Source organism: Trachemys scripta, chromosome 7, assembly GCF_013100865.1.
Source record: "Trachemys scripta elegans isolate TJP31775 chromosome 7, CAS_Tse_1.0, whole genome shotgun sequence".
NCBI lineage: Eukaryota > Metazoa > Chordata > Testudines > Emydidae > Trachemys > Trachemys scripta.
Window position 1 is genome coordinate 14,185,013 of NC_048304.1, and position 20,847 is coordinate 14,205,859.

General features: G+C 39.6%; 1 protein-coding gene across 7 annotated transcripts in view; it reads left to right on the forward strand.

The window, feature by feature from the left end:
* The window catches only part of CNTN4 (contactin 4), a 642,022-nt gene that overhangs the window by 586,962 nt on the left and 34,213 nt on the right, over positions 1-20,847 (forward strand). The window lies entirely within an intron of this gene.

The following is a 20,847-nucleotide window of genomic DNA, read 5'->3' on the forward strand; positions in this document are numbered from 1 at the left end:
ATGCAAAACTTGCATTTAATAATACTTAGAACTTAGACATCTCCTTTCACCTGTGGATCTGAAAAAGTACTTTGGAAACATTGACTATGGTTCAGAGAACACCCCTTTGAGGTAAAATAAATTGAATTATTTCAGTATCTCCATTTTTCAGATAAGTAAATTAAAGCACAGAGATTGCAAATTGTCCAAGGTCACACAGCAGATCCCAGGATCCATGCTATAACATTTGAACCATATTCTCTTCCCCCCTCAAATTTTGCAGACACTGTTAAGGAGGACTGCTGAAAATGTAACCCACAGAGTATAAAATGTGTGCGTGCCATGGAATGTGTGATTTTTACCATCCTCATAGTTCTTGTTAGAATGTCTTTTCCTTTTGGTTTTCTTAATGCCAACATGACAAGCAGTACAGCCATGGACCATTAGCACTGTGTTGTAGTAGAGAAAGGTCAGTAACTTTCCATAACATTTTATAAAGATTATAGCAAGCATAATGGCTTTCTGAACATGTCCCTCTTTTAAAGCCCCATCCAACTACTACCGAGTTTTTCCATTGACTTCTCTGGGAGCTGCTTCAGTCCCATAATTGGTTAACTATTATAATTGGTTAACAACTGTATATTGTTATACTGCATTCCTTTAATTTATGATCATTGCTGGACAGAAAGTGCTTTGAGAAAAAATGCTTGTTTCTTGCCCTTTTTACATTTAAATTGAACTCTGATACCTAAAGGATTTAACAAGTGAATACAACACACTCAGGCAGCTGAATTAAAGTGTAAAGTATAATACTTTTCACTTAGGAAAGGCTGCTCAAATGAAATAGATTACTTTTTTTTCTTGTAAACACTTACTGATCATAACAAATAAAACTTGTAAACATAATATGACTGTTTAGCCTCATTAAACTTGTAGCAGACACTTAATTTTTTCAGGCAATTCAAATGGTCTTCTGTAGTACTGATTTAGTTTAATTGAACATATTACCACGAGCAGATAATAAGAAATATATTGAAGATATCCATCTGGCTTGCATTGTAAACCTTGTGCATTTCATTCTCCATGGCTGTCACAGGCCTTACTAATTGCTTCATTTTGGCTGTTTTACAATCAGTATGATTTAGCCATTAATGTGATAAAAGTCTTACTGGAGAAAAGCAAGATATTAAAAAGCATAGATCTCTGACCTACCTTACTTGCCAGTTTTGGACTTATCTCTAGCATTATTAAAGTTATATTTTTAACAGCAGAAATAAAAATATATTGACTCCTTCGGAGCTTCTTTTTTCAGTTCAGTTTCTTATTTTGCCTATCCAACTCTGATTTAAAGAAAGCTGGGTGCTGTGAAATGTCTATTCTATTAAATGTTAAATTCAGAAGGATTTTCCTCCCCCATTTACTCTTTTAGTCAATTAGTGGTTTTAAACCAGATAATTGCACAGATAAATAAGCACGTCAAGACTAGAGCAAGTGTCTTGTTGTTTCTAAATATTTCTGCTTCAGTTGGTAAAACTTATGGGAAAATGACTTTTTAAAAGAGGTCAGCCGTACGTCTACATTCCCTGTAGAAAAGGAGAGGTTTTTCTATTTGTCACCCTGTATTTTCAGCTTACGCCCACAAGGCATAGCTAACAAATTTACACAAGCTCACATGTTAAGACTAAGAATTATTACAACCTCTCCTACCATAAAAAAAAAAAACCTTAGAATAATTCATGAAAAGGTTCATACCTTCCGTTTTAGGAATTTACTTACCCTCACAGAGAAAGGAAGAGGTTCAAGAGGTCTCACTTAATTTCACTGTCAATAGATGATTCAGTCGATTTGCCTGTCGCTGAAGATCAAATCCATACAGCAGTTCAAAAAGGAGATGACCTGTAGGTTAAACGCAAATGCTCAATGAGATGAAAGCAGGTTAATTAACACTTTTTCATCAACTTGTTCCAATTTAGTTTAACATGATCCATTTCAGAAAGGTTACAATATTTTGCAGTTTTCTGAATACAAATGAAAGTTCAATGTTATTAAAACAAAAGCATTCTCAAAGCACACATAGTTGTTTTCTGATATATATCTGATGCCTACTTACGTCTACATCTGAGCGTGTATGTGTACGAGTGCAAAATATCAAGAATAAGTTACTTTGCACATGGCCAGATGGAAGCTGTTTTAATTTCATAGCGAGGGAAGACATATAAAGAGCAGCAAGGGCCGGTTAACTGAAGATTATCAGCCTGGTGAGTGTGTTTACAGTAAAGCGGATACATTTGGTTTATCATCCGACCCACTTTCCTCAGCTATCAGTAATAGAAAGTAGCTCAACTTTTGCTGGACTCTGACTTAGGGAAATGAGAATGTTTGTAACTTGTAGCATATGAGAGAATCTTCGAATCCAGTAAGTCAGGCAGCGACATCGTGGGAAGAAGGCCACAGATGCATTTGACAGATTAAGTCGGTTGGAGGTAGCTGCAGGGTTAGAACAGGAGTGATGAGCTGACTAACCTTTCCTGCATCACTAAGCTCTGACAGTTAACAATTTGTATGGCTAACGCCAATGTCTGCAACATAAGAATAAAAAGAAGAATCCATTTCTAATTGGATGCAGTAGGCTAGATTCTTAGTAGTGCAAATTTGAGTAGCTTCATGGACTTAATGGAGCTATATCAATTTACACCTGCTGAAGATCTGGCTCAGTGAATTTGTTTGTTTGTTTGTTCCTTTGACTGTTTTGATTCTTATAAAGTTAAATGTGACAGCTATGCAGCCATGGCTTAAAATTCCTACTGTCCCAGAACACCCCAGTGCAGGAAAAACCCACATCATAGGGGCTAGTCAAACTAAGTGAGTTTCAACTCTTAGCATGTCTTTCTACTCGTCCACTCTGAGGGGTGGGGTTTGTCCCTTTCCAGAACAGGCAGGGAATGGACCTCCAAATGCATCACCTCTACAGAAATCCCACAGATCTGGGCAAAGTGGGGGAGAGAGGGCAGGGATTCTGCAGGATTGCCTCGTATCTCCTTTGCCTTGGCAGCATGACTTCCGTAGGAGGGAGAAATTGCAGACAGGGTCTCTGTTATCTTCTGCTCTTATTTCCCTGATATTCTAACGGGAAAGGACACCGCAGAGAACAGCACCATCCCTCCCTGAATATGCAACCCTGTCTTGGAGGAAAGGGAAAGCTTGTCATCGAGTCAGTGGCTGTCAACGTGTGGGGAGCAATCTGACTCCCCTCCATTCATGTTATTGAAGGAGAATGGAGACCTAAACCTGGATATTACACACATTGAAAATGCAACTGTGTCTCAGTGCCTGGTGATAAGCCAAAGGGAGCAATGTGGGGGGAGGGGGTGTGAAATGGACAGCAGTGGCAAGAATTTTTCAGTGCTGAAAATTGTACACAGTGAAATTTGAAAACAATGACTCTGAAATCAGAGTAGCAGGAAGTCTCTTTCTAACATCTAAATTACTGATCTAATGAAAAGCATTATGTAAGAGCTGGGTATTATTATTATTATTATTGTATTTACTAGTAAAAAAAATAAAGAAAGATGTGCTATAGTGATTCACTCACCTCTCAACATTGGATGCCTGAATTAATATCCTGACTTAGGTTACAATAGAAAGTGATCTTAATGATTGAAGGCTAGACATAAGTTGTCCAGATAACCAAACTGTCTGATATATTTCAAGATGACTGATCTTCTCCGCTCAAGAGAACCATGAATGTCAATGGCAAGGAGTGGTGTTGGAGATAATGATTAAAGGGCATCAGCAGAGCTAGGTCGGATAGCTACTATGGTAGCTACCAGCACTGGCCAAATTCATCCATGGTTTAACTGCATTGAAGTTGGGATGAATGCCCCAGTACGTCTTGGAGCAGGTACCATCTTTTCTTTATACACCTCTACCCCCATATAACGCTGTCCTCGGGAGCCAAAAAATCTTACCGCGTTATAGGTGAAACCGCTTTATATCGAACTTGCTTTGATCCGCCGGAGTGCGCAGCCCCGCCCGCCTGGAGCGCTGCTTTACCACGTTATATCCGAATTCATGTTATATCGGGTCGCATTATTTCGGGGTAGAGGTGTATATATATACAGTGCCTAGAACAGCTGAGCTCAGGTCCCTTATTATTATATATACCCAATGCAAATAATAAGTAGTTTCAGCCAAACCTAGCACTTTTAGTTTCTCACTTTTATGAACACTAAACCCACTCTTTTATTTAACCATTTAAAAAATTATTGAAACTAAAGTTTGAAATATGAAAATTAGTTTTCACATTGGTATACTATAGTTTGTCTCTCTTTGTATATTTTTATAAGTTAGCTCTTGAGTCTCATTATGAAGTGATCTACATAAGGAAACCTGTGATTGATTTGGAGTAAAAATCTGTGAAAGGGGAGCAACATTAAGGATGCTTTCTAAGAATGCTTCATATTGTACTAAAAGAACAGGAGTACTTGTGGCACCTTAGAGACTAACAAATTTATTAGAGCATAAGCTTTCGTGGACTGTAGTATTATTAATAAATTTGTTAGTCTCTAAGGTGCCACAAGTACTCCTGTTCTTTTTGCGGATACAGACTAACACGGCTGCTACTCTGAAAGCTGTCATATTGTACTATTAGTCAGGAGTGGGAACTGGAGATTTTCAGCCACCTCAGGTTATCAGTAATAGAAGAAAAGCTCAGCTATCGAAATAAAAGTTTGCTGTCTCAAGATCTGTCAATGGGACAAGGAAACATTAATCAGTACTTGCAGGATTCCCAAGTAAATTGAGAAGAGGTTATCATCTTCACCAGAAAACAAATTAGTCTCTTCTGAGCATGGAATTTTTTAAAAAGAGGTTTGTTTTGGAGGGTTTTGTTTGGTTGGGCTTCTTTCAATTCTTGGCATTTGGTCCTTTTAGAAAGATGTGTTTTGTCTTCTGTGTTGGATGCAGTAATAGGGCAAAGGATCAACAGGATATAGGATAAAGATGTATTTTAAAATAAGAATTATCTACACTTATATGATGGTATTTCCCTCTATTATGCAGTCATGTCCCAGGGCCTACTTGCCATTCCCCACTTGGTCCATATACAGGCAGAATTTAACTTTACATGGAAGGCCTGATCCCACACTCCTTATCTTTTTGTGCAAGTCCAAAATACGTTGGGTTGGAACCAAACAAAGTGAGCTGTAACAGCCACAGGTTGTGTTATGACCTACACCTCTGCATATATAACAGTAAGTTAATATAGCCTGCAGTCTAATTTGTTTCTTTATTGTATTGCAAAAGCATAGTGTGGTTTTTAGTGTGGTTTCTAAAAGGCTTAAGGATCTTAGACTTGACATTTGTATTATAGAATCATTTCTTTCAGGGAGATATTTGCTAACACTTCTACTAATTTTCTTCTCATTATAAAATAGTGGCAGCAGATGCTGTTTAGAGGAATACTTTGGTTGAAGTCATCTGTGGGATTGACTCAACAACCCAACCTGCAGAGAAACCATTGTAATAACAACAGGCTGTTGCCATTCATTGCTGAAAACTGAGGTGGTCATTTTTCCGGAGGAGAAATAACTGTAGGTCCCAGTGTGAACCTCTTTGCTTTGTTCTTCTTTTACACTGTCTTTTGTGTTCCTTCACAGATTCCAATATACAATAATAGAGAGAATTTGGTTTCCAGTAAAATCAACTCTGATAATCCACTTCCTGTCTGATAGTCCATTTCCTGTCCAAAAGCATTTTAAGGTGGGAACAGGGGTTTTCAGACACAAAGATGGGGTGGGGAGAAGGAGAGGGAAATTGTGCATCAACTCAGAGATAAAAGGCCTGATTCTCAGCTAGAGCTAAGCAGTGTAGCTCTCTTGAAGTCGAAGAAGCTAAGTCAATTTACACCAGCTGAAAATCTGCCTGACTGTGTTTTTACTTTAAATGTACGGCCGTGAGTTTTGTTCAACTTGCTAAATAGAATAAAGACTGGGAGTCCGCCCCAGTGATAGTTCTGTTTAAAAAAAATTAATACTTCATGGCATTCAGTTCTCTGCATCACTGAGAGAGTCACAGAAAATTGGTTAACTAGTATGAAAACACTTACTGTTCTTTATTTTGGAAAGTTTTTCTTCATCCCCTGGTGTCCCAAGTTGCTGAATTGAGGGCCATATTTGCTAATTTTATCCTCAGACATTTACAACACTGAATTTCTGCTGAACATTTTCAGCATATTCCTTTGATGCACATACTATGGTCAAGACTTTCAAAAGTGTCTGGTGATCTTGGATGCCTAGATTGTGACACTGCCTAGGGGTCTGGATTTTAGAAAGGGCTGATAAGACACCCTTTGAAAATCAGGTCCCTCATTGCTACTTCCAGTGGGGCACCCAAAAAAAGTGAGTCATTAAGAATTACTAATCACCCCTGTAAATGAAAGACAATATGTAGCTGTATTTAGATATGTTATGTCAGCAGGTGGCACTGTTACATAGTCCTGGATGTTCTTTTTCTCAGTGTGCAAGCACTGTTCAGTCTTGGAAAAAATGATGGTATTATTGTTAGTTTTGTTATGTAGTTTTTTCTTGTGGGACTTATGGCAAGCAATAAGATGGAGCTGTTTTCTGCCTTAATCTTGCTAATTAGGGTCAAATTCTTATGCCAGAGTTGCCCCTTGGGAACCAAGCATTGGTGTTCAGAGTGAGATGACAGAAAGTGGATTGCTTGTGTGCTGTTTGTGACCATGGCTGTTCAAGGACTGATGTATCTGGTGTAAAATAAAAAAGTTGCACTAAGACTATACCTGGACTCCACATCATTGATTTCTCTTCTACCAGGGAACCAAACTGCAAGGCCCTGATATCTGCTTCTGCTCAACAGAGGACGATAGATAGAATTTTGTCTTTCACATCTTGAAGAAGTTTGTAAAACTTGCAACAAATGGACATGAAATCAGGAATGTTTTATTTTTTTTAAATGTACAGGAGGTGTCCTTCAGTAACCCAGTACAGTTCAAATGAAATGTTATGGCCAGTAACTGTGTTATTCTGGGGCAAAACATGAACCTTTGTGAAATAAACATTAGAACTTGACTCTTAGCCAAATGGAAGAAAAAAGAGATGTTTGCCTGTGGCTTTATTTGCAACATGAATTGAGATCTAAAAGGCAGGTGTGTGGTGGTTATATGTTTTACTATAACATCTGAGAGACAAAATACTTATCCATTGAGTATGATCCCCTGAAATAGGATGTTGTCACCCCCTAAGACATGTACAATCAAAATAATGGAACCAGGATATGGGCAGCTATATACCAGGATAATGCTCCGCACCCACTCCCAAACACACACATGCACATATGCATGTGTCCATATACTGGTATATGTAGACTGTAAGCCCCATGAGGCCGTGGATGTCTGTTCTGTTTTACAGTGCCAAGCACAGTGGGGCTCCAGTCTATGACTGGGGCCTTCTGTGGCTACCACAATACAAATAATAAGTAATAATCACCAACTTTTATTCCAGCAACTTCAGCTTTCTGGGGAGTGGTCATCAGACAAAAGGATAGAGTCCATAAGTGGCTGAGAGTACCATATTCTGTATAGTAAATGTCCTGGAAGGCCTAGATTTTTGCCTAACCCTTGGGACTAATGACCATATCATGGTATGACATCCATGATACTAGGGATTAGAAACTAATGCTATACCACGTTCATTGGAAATCCTGGTTTTCCATTGATGTCTAATGGTATTCTTTAGCTTTGGTGATTCCAGAGATATTAGACTTTAAAAATGGTTTATTTTGATCTTACTGTTGCATGTTCACTAAATCCTGAGCTTTAGAATAATGTCTTGGCCTACATCCTGGGTATGGAGGTGGCAGAGCAGAGATAAATATGGTGGCATGATGGGCATGTAGAGAAATGTAAGAATACATACAGCTCCATACAAATGCACAAACTATATCAATCACCTTATAGCTGATGTGTCTGAGTGCATGCATATTAGTTATTTTTTATTGCTCGCCTGTAGCCCCTTGAAATTTTAAGCCAGCACTTCTCTATATTTACGATCATTATCATTCCAAAGATATTTTAAAACACCACAAGTCAACAATCTCAGCAGGCTACATTGTTCAAAGTGGCAAAATTCTTTTGGATGCTGTGCATGTGATAGTAGAACACACTGCATGTCATCACATTTGTGCAGTAACAATGGCTTGTTGCAAGGGGAACTGATGATTGATCCTTGAGTGACTTGTAATTTATCAAAGACCAGATATGATTGCTCCTGTATCTGATTAACCTTCCTTGTAAGATGGCCATCATTTTTGTAATGACAGTAGATTATTCCATACTTGCAAAGATGGATATCAGCTAGTATTAATCAATAGCCCACAAAAGGTGACACCTTGAATTCACTGGATTATCTATAAAGTCTGTCACAAATGGTACAATCATTTGTCAAATATACCAATTTCATATAAGGTACTTCTGAAGTGAAGTGCCTTTTATTTTAGTGCTAAATACAAAACGATACATGTATAGCAAAATGTATGCTTTGTTTTCCTAGTGTAATCAGGCACCAATGCTGACTGCTATAAAAGAGCAAGTAAAAATTTCTCTGAGTGACAGATTTGATTGTCATTTCCAGACCCCATTAGATAGGATTCTCTTTGTCACATTTGTATGGAGAGAGCTTGATTTAATAAGATAGCATTGCACAGGATAAAATGGTGGTTAAAATGAAGTATTGTTCCCTGTTCTTACTTAAGAAACACCCTTTGTGCTCTCTCTCTGGACCAGATATATTTTCAATTATTTTGTCTTCATGGTGCTATAATGGTGCATCCCTCCCCGGTATCCTTTGATGCAATTCCATTCTTAATTTGTTTTCAGATTTAAATTAACCTTCATTTACTATTCAGCCACACAAAGAGTGTGTATTTCAGTATGCAGGAATGCTTGTCTGCTGATTGACTGCCTGGTCCTTTTCTGGGAGATGGGAGGTGTTAATTCCTGGGAGGGAGACTCTTACATCATGTTTAGACAGTTTTCAATCTATGGGAAGCCTTTTTTCAATGTCATTTTAAGAAATGTGTTCATAAGTTGTACCAAAACTGCCATTCAGGTATGAATGGAGCTAAGAAGGAAACTGCCACTCTTAAAAGTGAACAGATGGACAGCTTAGTAGGAAAAGCAATGGAACAGTATTTTGCTCACATTTTACTTTAAAAGAAAAATTGCCCATGTTAAAATGAAATGGATGCTTCCTAACAGAAAATGGCTCAGGAGACACTGTAACATATATCTAAAAAGTATATAAGCTCTCCCTTTATGAAATGTGGTTCTAATGTAGCAAAGACTAAACATGTTAAGTTGCCAGGCTTGAAATCATACGGACACCCACTCAGGAAAGCATTTAAGCATGTGCTTAATTGCTGAATCAGGGATGAATTGCTGAATCAGGACCTTTGCTCCTTCAGAAAAGACCGCTTTTCTCCCCCTCCAAGCCTCACTCCCAATTATATACAGAGCTATAAATCACTGACATCCCTTATTACAGAAACGTATGGCAGGAGTATATAGTAACACTATGGGTTAACTTTTCAAAAGCACCTAAGTCCTATTTTGAAAAGTGACTCAGGCATTTAGGAGATTAAGTCCATTGACGTGTCATGAGACATTTTACTCTATATCTGGCAATATCATACTACTGCAGAAAATAATCAATAACAGTCAAATGCTATACATTTTCTTATATGGCTCATGCCTTACAAAGCAGTTCCTTTGCTTGAGAGTACACACGTACAATGGTTCATTGTACAAAAAACATGGAAACATATACTGGTATATGAAAAGAGCAATCCTGAGTCTTATTTATTATATGTGGAACATTCTGTGCTGTTGCCTTCCTGTAAGATTGACAGCATATAAGTGAAAGCAATGCAGGTGGATGCTGTGATATTGTAAAACAGAAGATTTTGTTTAACCATTCACCTTTGCTCTGACCTTTCCCCGTTCCTTACTCAAATGAATTTTGGCCATGCCCCATAAACTACTCAAACGATCCATTAGGATAGCTGTAGAAATTAGCATAGCAAACTATCACATGTTAGTTTAGCTATTCACCGGTTATTAATCTTCTCAGTTCAGGGTCACATTATCCTGTCTTCAACATTTTTCACAGTGTCTGATGATGTCTAGAGTGTTAAGAGGTCCCAGAAGTTTGATAGTCACCAAGCTTCAGATGCTTTTGACTTTAAGTCAATTTGCAGTTCTTGTAGAAATGTTGCATTAGCAAATAAAAAAAAAGCGAGGGGGGGGGGAATGTAGCTTGTCTGAATATTTAGTGTATTCCTGTGGGTGATTTCCAGTCTTTGATCACATATCAAAAGCAGAGTGATTTAAATGCTACTGTTGATTTGTATTATCTCTAGTCACGGTCTTGTCCTGCAAGGTCTTTCACAGATTGTCAGGCTAGAAGAGACCATTATGACCATCTAGTCTGACTCATACATAACACAGGCTATAAAATGTCACCCATTAAGAGACCTGCATTATGACCAATAATTCTTGGTTGAGCTAGAACATTCTATTGTAGAAAGTGATCCAGCCTTGATTTAAAGACTCCAAATAATGGAGCACATACCACATCCCTTGCTAAACTGTTCCAATGGTTAATAATCCTCGCTGTTGAGAATTTGCATTTTGTTATGTCTTTGTGGGATGCAGGCATATGCTAGGGGACTGGATAATGATTATAGATTTTTAGGGCCAAATTCAGAGGTAACATAAATGGCATCATATGTTTACATGTCACCTCATCATTGTAAGTGGGTGAATTTGGTTCAGTCATTGGAATTTACACTTTCATTGTGTTTTCATTGGGTCATTACCCTGGTTCCATTTACCTGGATAGGTAGATATTCTGCCTGCGTTACATGGATGCCTTAGGTTTTTAACACTTCAGTTTAATCTGTATCTGCTAGCTCGCATTGCCACTCTTAAGGCAGTCATTATTTTCTTTAAAAGTTTGACAAATTTTATGACGACACCAAGAGTGTTGTTGAGCATATTTGCATGATAACCCAAGCTTTATTTCTGCCTGCTCAAAAACGACAGTGTGGCATTCAATCTTCACTGTCTGCACAGGCAAAAATGTCACTTATTTATGCATGTTTAAAAAAACAAATCAGTGTGTCTTTTTACTCTCTCTCTGCTGTCACAGTGCTGACTGTTATCGGTCTGCTTCTGGGGGCTTTTCCAACCACTTCATGTGGTCCCCCATCTGCTTAATCTCTCTCCTTGTTTGTCAATATGCCCTTTTGTCACCAGCATCCTGCTTCTTGACCAAACTACAACTGCAAGTACTTCTGGTTCCATCACATTATCATCTATAGAAACAGAAGAAGAGGTTATTTAATTTATATCCTAGCTAATTTATATCAAAACACTGGCAGACACCCAAATAACCCTTTCCCAGAGAATTAAAGTCAGCCCTAACATGGCAAGGGAAAAGGCCACTGAATTATTTACATAATGCAATAATTTAGTAACAAACCAAGAATGGCCATAAATATCACTCATAAAATAGATCACCACTGACTAAATATTTTCATTTTCTCTCTTTTCCTGCTTTATTCTACGGCCCAGAACTCAGGTGGAGGTGTACCCAAGCTGTTACATCTTTGTAATCCTGTTGTCCTTTTTTGAAAAATTCTGACTTCTTTTTTGCCTAGAACAAACCTTGAAAATATGTTTTGAAATCACACTCACACACACACACCCTCCATGTTAGGTTTCCTGTTAAACTTACATTCAGGCACCAAGTGTGGTTTAGTACCAATATTATGCCATTAAAATATTCCTGGAAAATGGTGAGATCATCTCTTATCTTACTGGTATTTTGTTACCCTTACAAGACAACCTAGCTTCTTAACCCCTGATGTTGAAGCCAAAAGTCAGCAAGCAAAATTTCAACAACAGTACCAGAATGACCTAAATTTGAAGGTGAGAATATCTGCTCACTCAGGTGAGATACACGTGCTAGGAACACTTTAAAATTCTGCAGCTTACACAAAGGAAGATAAGACTCAGTCTTACGTGAAACCAACATAATGCTCTACAATGCAGGGCAAAATCTAGGGCATACTGCTTTGGTATGCTGCCCATTATCTCCCTTCATAATGGATTTCCAAAATCGGACACATCCAAGGCCAAAATGAAATGCCTGGGAGCAGTTTCTGCTATATCCGTGTAATCACTGCTCCTTGCCAGTTGAAACTAAGTAATGGAGATCTTTGAACAGCTACTTACGGCAAAAATAAATTAATCAAACAAAAATATTTCAAAAATCATCTCCAAAATTCTGGGGTTATAATTTATCTTTAAAAAATTGAATTTAAATCTAAATTCTTGTAAAGTTGTATGAGTGCCTAAGCAAAAAATAGAACAGGAGTACTTGTGGACTACAGCCCGATGCATATATGCATCCGAAGAAGTGGGCTGTAGTCCACGAAAGCTTATGCTCTAATAAATTTGTTAGTCTCTAAGGTGCCACAAGTACTCCTGTTCTTCTTTTTGCGGATACAGACTAACACGGCTGTTACTCTGAAACCTAAGCAAAAAATGAACTTTGAAAGTTAACTCTGATGTTTGCATCAGAAAATCAGGTAGTTAAATGGGTGGGGCTTGTATTTGCACTTGAAAATCATTTCAGGTCCACAACTGCAGGCACAATTGTTTGTATCTACAAAAATGGATGCGGAATGGAGGCAATAGAAAAAATATAGCCCTATATCTGCTTTTGCTATGGGTATGCACATCAGGGTCAACTGAGGCCTATGAAATCAGACACAAAAATGACTCAATGTAATTTATTGAACTAGTCTTTCAGTATTGTTAATCAAAGTAAATTTCTCCAGAATCAACCATGAATGCACAATCAAAAGTGATAACTTAATGCATTTGAGTGGAATTTAGTAAAAACTGTGGTCTATTATTCTTCCACAGGGGAAGGGAGGGAGGGGGAGGTGTTCCTAACATTGTTAAATACCTGAGGCCATAGAATGACTGGCCTCAAATATATAGCTACTGCATAAATCCCCAGACCCACACAAAGGATGCTAAAACTTTACTGAACCTTTTACCCTGTTGTGGCTTATCTGATCACTGTACATCAACAGCAAAGGCAACATTCTGTCCATTTTCAATAGTGTTGGACTTGACCCTTTGTGCTTGGCATTGCTTTCCTTTGTCTTATCCTTTGTCTTACTGCTTGTTTGAAGCATCTGGTAATTGAACATAAACTCCTGCACTTGAGCATTCATGCTTGAACCTGAAATTACCTTGTCATCGACATTGGCTTTCATTAAACATCTAACAGACACCCTGGCATGCTCCAATGACAATACGTGGTACAGGAAGTCAGCACCTTGTGTGCTGAAATGGCCTTGGCCTATACGGCACCCTCCTTTCCAACTCAGAATGAAATCCTCTTCATTGCTTTCTCCAGCAGCCACTTTGGCCATTCTGTGCCAGAGCTACTCAGGATCTCTAACTCAGGCATCGCTTCCGAGTCGATTGCTAATATATGGGTACCAAATGGTACCCAGGAGCTTGAAGAAAATTCCATGAGTTACCTGAGCAAAGACTCACTTTTTTTCTTCCAGGTAAAGAGCCAGACCAGGTTTGTTCTCTCTCCATGAGCTAGCTTCAATTCTTAAGGGGGGAGGGATAGCGCAGTGGTTTGAGCATTGGCCTGCTAAACCCAGGGTTGTGAGTTCAATCCTTTAGGGGGCCACCTAGGGATCTGGGGCAAAATCAGTACTTGGTCCTGCTAGTGAAGGCAGAGGGCTGGATTCTATGACCTTTCAAGGTCCCTTCCAGTTCTATGAGATAGGTATATCTCCATATTCCTCATGTACGTAAAACATGGGCGGTAACTGGCCCACTCTGTTCGGCACTGGTGAGGTCTCAGCTGGAGTACTGTGTCCAGTCCACTCTAAGAAACATGTATAAACTGAAGAGTGTTCAGAGGCAAAAATACAAACTGTCTAACTATAAGGGTAATTAAGCACAGCAATAGGCTTCCAGGGAAAGCTGTGGAATCCCCAACACTGCAGGTTTTAAAGAACAGCTTAGACAAACACCTGTCAGGGATACTTGGTCCTGCCTCAGTGCAGGAGGCTGGATTTGATGACCTGTCAAGATCCTTTCTGGCCCTACATTCTGTGATAATCGTCTAGTCTCCTGAAGGCTATAATACTTCGATGTAAGTTTAGGTGGTGGGTTTAGTGTGTGGACACTGGGTGGTGTTGATGGCATGTGATATGCAGAAGGTCAGGCTAGATGATCTCATGGTCCTTTCTGGTCTTAAACTCTGACTCTATGAAGCTCTTTGGGGATCTGGGTCTGGGTCTTCAAATATGCTTATACAGTGAGAAGCATAATGCTAATCTTCTGGAGATGTTTAATAATAGTGGAGAGCAGAGAGAGACCAGGTGCCTTATGAACCCTGTCTGTGCCATTCTTTATATCAGTCCAAATGGGGCTTTATGATGAGAGCATGAGATCTAGTGCAGCGGTTCTCAAACTGTGGGTCAGGACCCCAAAGTGAGTTGTGATCCTGTTTTAATGGGGTTGCCAAGGCTGAATTAGACTTGCTGAAGCCAAAGCCCGAGCCCCACCATTTAGGGCTGAAGCCCAAGCCCCACCTCCCAGGGCCAAAGCCCGAGGGCTTCAGTCCTGGGTGGCGGGGCTCAGGTTATAGGCCCCCTTCCTTGGGGTTAAGCTGTTGGGCTTCGGTTTTGCCCCCTGCCCGCCCCCGTCCGGGACAGTGGGGCTTGGGCTTTGCTTTTGCCCCCCGCCTACCCAGTGCAGTGGGGCACGGGTGGGCTCAGGCTTCGGTCCCCGCTCCTGGGGTCGTGTAGTAATTTTTGTTATTCAAAGGGAGTCGCAGTACAATGAAGTTTGAGACCCCCTGATCTAGTGATTACAATATAGGAAGGTGGGGCAAGGCACCTGGGTTGTTTTTCTGTTGAGCATTTCCAGTGACTGGTAGAACCTTGAGAGAGTCATTTTGGCAAAAAATGTAAACATAGGGACTTGAAGCTAAGCACTTACATATGTATTTAGGCACCTAAATAAGCTCTCTGGTGCTCAGAGGTGCTAAATCAATGGAAATGGTAGGTGCCCATTGTTATGATGATTTTTATTTGTAATATAGTAGTGCATAGGGGCTCCAATCAAGATGGGGGACATTTGTACAATGCACCCCACATACAGAGGAGAGAGAGAGAGAGTCCCTGCTCTGAAGAGTTTATAATCTAAATAGACAAGGGTGGGGAAAGGGAAAGTGCTATTATCCCCATTTTACAGATGTGGAATCGAGGCACAGAGAAACTGATTTGTCCAAGGTGTTGCAGAGAGTTTGTAACAAAGCCAGGAACTGAACCCCCATCTCATGGGTCCCAGCCCAGTGTCTATATCACAAGGCTTGCCTTTTTCAGCCCAGTACCTTTGAAAATCAGGTCACTTGTTTAGATGACTAAATACGTATTTTGATCCCTAACTTTAGAGACCCACATATGAAAACATTAGCTTTACGTCTCTTTGGGACCAATCATTTGAGATGCTCAGCTCCCACTGAATCACAACTCCTTTTGTTCGTCTCAAGTTGTATGTTGTAAACAGTATTCAGCCTTTTGGGATTTAAAATACTCTATCCTCCCACCTCATTCAGGACTTAAGAGGTTTCATCCTTTGTTTGCTAAGCACTTTGATGTCCTTGAATGAAAGGCACTGCAGTTATTAACATTATAGCATTCCCATCCCTTCACAGTCTGAGTAGACAACATTGCCAGGTTGGAAGTGAACACACTTGAAATGGGACCCTGTGTGGTGCAATGCAATGGACCAGCAAACCAGCCTAGCTCTAGGTAGAAATCACCAATTCATTTGATGTCTTTTTGGTCACTAGGGATAAACTGTTATCCACTGTGGTGTCGTTCATTACTCTGTTGTTGCTCACTCGTTTCGTTCAGAAGCTGACACTCTCACATCGGGCACCGGCTTTAAAAAAAATGTATCTGTCTCTGACTGTCTGCCTCTGATTTATTTATGTTGCTTATTTTGTGCCACAGCAGATTGTGTCCCACTGTGTCATGTACTCTAGATCAACATGACACAACACAGCACTGCGTGATCTACAACAAGCAAATATGGCAATGCAGAGCTGTTTATTCTAAACAAACAATCCCTCCTAATGGACACAGAATCAATAAAAAAAAATCAGGGCAAGCTGGTTTCTTTTCAAATTGGATAATTTGTTCCCCTCAGACAGTATCGGTGATACATACAGCTAGGCGGTTTGTAACTATAAAATGTGTTGCAACTTCCCAAAATGAGACATGAAAACCAAACAGTGCAAACAGCCAGAGAAGATTTTCTTCTGGTGAAATACAAGTGACAAAAGCAACAGTTGCAGCAGGCCCACTGATGACAAATGCTACCCACATCTTCTCACTTTGAAGGTTAACAGGACTACTCTTGCTAAAAATATAGTGCAACATAAGCAGACTAAACTAAACTAATCAGAAATACAGCAGATTTTGGTAGCCTGCAATCAACAGTAAAACTAAAAGAAACAATGCAGATCAAAAGATAGGTCAGGAAAGCTTGAATTCTCTCAGAGCGTTCTTTCATATGTATTATGGGCCAAATCCTTAGCTGGTGTCAATTGGCATAGTGGCACTGAAATCAATGGAATAATGCTGATTTACAGTAGCTGAGGATCTGGCCCTGTAAGCATATTCTCTTCTCAAATCACCTAAGCTTTCCAAACACACTGGAAACTCAGCCAGTACATGATCTGTCAGATATTGTTGGCATGCAAAGAAAAATTGTATGTAAAATAAGAAAATGAAGTTTCCTTTACATGATAAGCACTAAACCTGTGGTCCTGAAAATTGCTGACTTGAGGGCAGCTTTCTTATTCTACTGAGCTTTCAGTGACACCTACAGGCAAGAGTGTTAACTACTCACCGACAGTGTTTGTAGCAGTGAGTCAGATCAAACTGTAAATCTCGTCATTTACTGCCTGTNAACTTTCTCAGAACTCACATTAAACAATTTTGATTGCTCTTATTTTTAAAGCCATACCAAAGTGCACAAGAGGGCTTCCAAAAGCAAATGTTCACTTGAATCGCAAATTAAAAAAACCTTTCAGTTTGACCATTTTTTAAAAACAATTAGCTGCCCTTGGAAGTCTTCCTCTGGGTAAAGGTTACTTAACAAAGATAGCTGAGGAAAATAATCTGTATTTAGGAGAACATCATGGTGGAAGAACAATAAAACCCCAGCTCTGCTGTAGTATATGGTAAATAGTTCATTCGTCTTTCTTGCATAGTAACTAAGAGCATAGAGAATGAATAAATAAATAGTTATTTCCTGGCAAATTTTTCATAAAAATCCTTGTTGTAGCTAACTTTGAAATATGAAGGCGAATCAGAACAAGTTTGATGTCATTGAAGCACTCTCTTTGATTAAATAGATGCTTCAAACTATGGATTTTAACAATGCAAATCAAATAACTTTGATTACCATTTGGCCTCATATTGCCAAGGTCTGTCCACTTGACTGTCCTCAACTGGCTTGTGCATGACACTTTCCATTTGCTGCTGCAACTAGAACTATTAAATAGAACTTTTTCTTACTTTTCCAGTCCTTGAAAACATATTGGTAAGCATTCTGCCCAGAGTGATTTGTAAATTGCATCACAGAGGGCTCACATTCATGCTAAATATGACTAGGGTCAAAGTCTTGCCTGTATTCCACTCAGGTGTCATTTGTCATCAGGCTGTATCAGCCGTTCAGTGCAAAACAGTATGTTAAAATATAACATCACTGTGCTTCTCGACACTAAGGGATTAGGAACCTCAGGCAAGGACACCTGTAGCTCCTATCGATTTCCACTGGGATTATGCTTAGCATCTCTGAAAGCGTGTGTGTGTGTGTGTGTGTGTGTGTGTGTGTGTTTCAGCAACCAGTCCGTGCCCTTCCCTTTCCTTTTGTAGTGATGACCTCTTGCATTTTTGCAGGATGTCACAGGGAAGTACAGACTAGACTCAGCAAAACTAGCCACTAGTATTTGTTTAGGGCACAATCCTGCAAGATAAATTATAGGACTCTAGTAGAAGCTGAAGGTGATCAGGACAAAAGCGGGGGGGGAGGGGGGAGAGGAGGGATTTTTCAGTTTGTTAGCAATTCCAAAAAGTACAAAAAAATCATTCAGGTCCACTGAAATATTTTGTTTTGACAAAACAAACATTTGATTTTGATTTTGATTACTTGATTTTAAACCTTTTTGATTTTTTAAAAATAAAATTACTGGAAATTTTGAAAAAAAAATTGAACTGAAAAATCTAAACATTTTATCTTGAAAATGTCAAAACTGGCCATTTCAACATTTTTGGAAAATTTTATTGACTTTTTTCCAAAATAAAAAAAGTCAGCTAATTCAACACGAATTCAAGAAATATGTTGGTGTCACCAAATCAACATTTTTTAAACTCAGTAAAACAATTAGTGTAAAAACATTTGCCCAACTTTGCTCATAAACTTGTAGGAGACATTCATGTTCTTAAACATTTTATAGGGTTATTGGAGAGGGCTGAGGGACAGGACAGTTCCTGTCTAAATGATTATTGTAATCCTGCTAGGATTTTATTGTAGCATTAAGATGTGTTAGGACATCTAGAGCCTTTGATAGGTGGGTTTTTATTATTATTCTTTGAAATTATTCGAGGGATGGGAAATGCTAATTGCCCTCAATTTCCATTAACTTTACTTTACAAGATCAGACCCACAGGGAATTTTGCATGAGTGTAGCAACACCAATGAAACCCTCACTGGTACAAACCCTAGAGTAACATGTTGGACTGCTGTAAAGAGTAGCTTGAATCAAGTGTGTCTTAATCCATTCCAGGGGTTGGGGGTGGAAACCAATGTACTCAATCTTTTAGACTCTGAACCTCTAGCTAACATATAACATTTATAATGAAACACAATAGTCAGTACAGATGTTGTAGGCCTACTTATGGTAATACTATACCTGTGTTGGGAGGTACCATATTGTATTTCCTTACCTGTTCTGCTAGTTTTCCTGCTGCACATTGTGGAAATCCGTATTACCCAAGTCTTCTATTCCTTGTATTTATGTAGTTAGTGAACCAACAACGGTCCAACTTCATTCTAAAGTCCATTTGAAAGCATGATCCAAACCCAACAAAGTCAGTGGGACTCCTTCTCTTGACTTCAGTGGGGTTTGAATCAAGCTCTAAATGCCCAGATTTTAAACATTTACCTTTGGATTAGATACATCATGTAGGAGATGCCTAAACAATAATTTTATCATCCTACTGCGGGAAGCCAACCCCGGTATCCCAGCAATCTGCCAAGCTACATTGCTCTCAAACCCTACCAGATTGGACTCCTCAGGTGAGTTAGGTTGTCAGATGCCTATCTTCCCTGGCTTGTGAATCACTTTGGGGCCTAAGCAGGAGATGAGCACCCAGACGCCCACAGTAAGGCAGCAGTGTGCATGTTCAGAGACAGAAGCAAAAACAACTTGGGAATGTTTACTGCAAAAACGTAGGTGCCAAGTGAGTTTAGGCGCCTACAGGGTTTCAGTGGAAGTTTTGGGCATCCCAGTGGTCCCCGAAACTGGGACTTAGATAACTAAAACAGACAGGTGCATAACTCCTTTTGTACATTTAGGCCCTTGTCCCCTGGCCTTGTCTTTTAACAAGTTGTAAAATGTTCAGCAGTGTTTATGCATAACGTTTGCGTCAATGCCATGATGAGAAATACTCCTTAATATCATTACATTGGTGAACTTAGTCTTCGTCAGTAAGACATATGGTGGAATATTTGCTTTGTTGTATCTCTGAGAATGTCACTAGGATCCTGCTGTCTAAGTATTGAAACATCTGATATCTCAAGACAGAATGAGAAAATCTTCATAAAGAGCTGTTTGGGAGGAAGGGTCACTGCTATTTTAAAAATGAAATCATCATTTTGGCTTCAAAGGCATGTAAATCAAGGGGCAGGTGTGGGAGAAGAGGGGTGGCTGAGAGAAAATATCTGTCGAGAGCTACAATATAAGCTTTGAAATTTTAATAATGGTAAAATTCATCCTTGTGCAGGGAGCCAGCATAAGGCTTATGCATCACTTAAAATCTCCCATTTAAGAGGAATGTGGTGCCTAGGCCTCGTGTGGGCCCTCTTCAAAACATAATTTCACCCAAATGGATTTAAGAGCATCAGAATTGGGACGATGGTAAACAGGTGTACCAAGGAAACACACAGTTTGCGATAAGAGCCACAGATAAGGGAGGTTCTGACTATCTTTAGTTTAATTTTAGTATGTTCTTGCTTCACTTTGATTGCTGCTACTTTAGCACACTCTATGATTCAGACAATAAGTGCACGTTAGTCCATGAAGGAATGGTATCGAGGTAATGCTCAGTTTGCAGAATACTCACAACCCTTTTTTTGATAACACTAGTGAATAGGGTTACCATCCGTCTGGGTTTCCCCGGACATGTCCGGCTTTTTCAGCTTTAAATGGCCGTCCGGGGGGGATTTCTAATAAAGTAGAAATGTCCGGGATTTCCCCCTTCCCCTAATGCAGAGTGCGGCGCGGCTGATTGGACGGCTGGGCCTGATTGAAAGCCGCTCGCAGCCACTGGGGCCTCTAGCAGCCAGAGTCCCTCCCCCTCCCACGCTCCCTCCTCCCCCGCAGAGCCGCACCACAGTGTTTGTCTGCACGTGGAGCTCGCAGCTCTCCCTCGGCCTGGTGGGGGGGG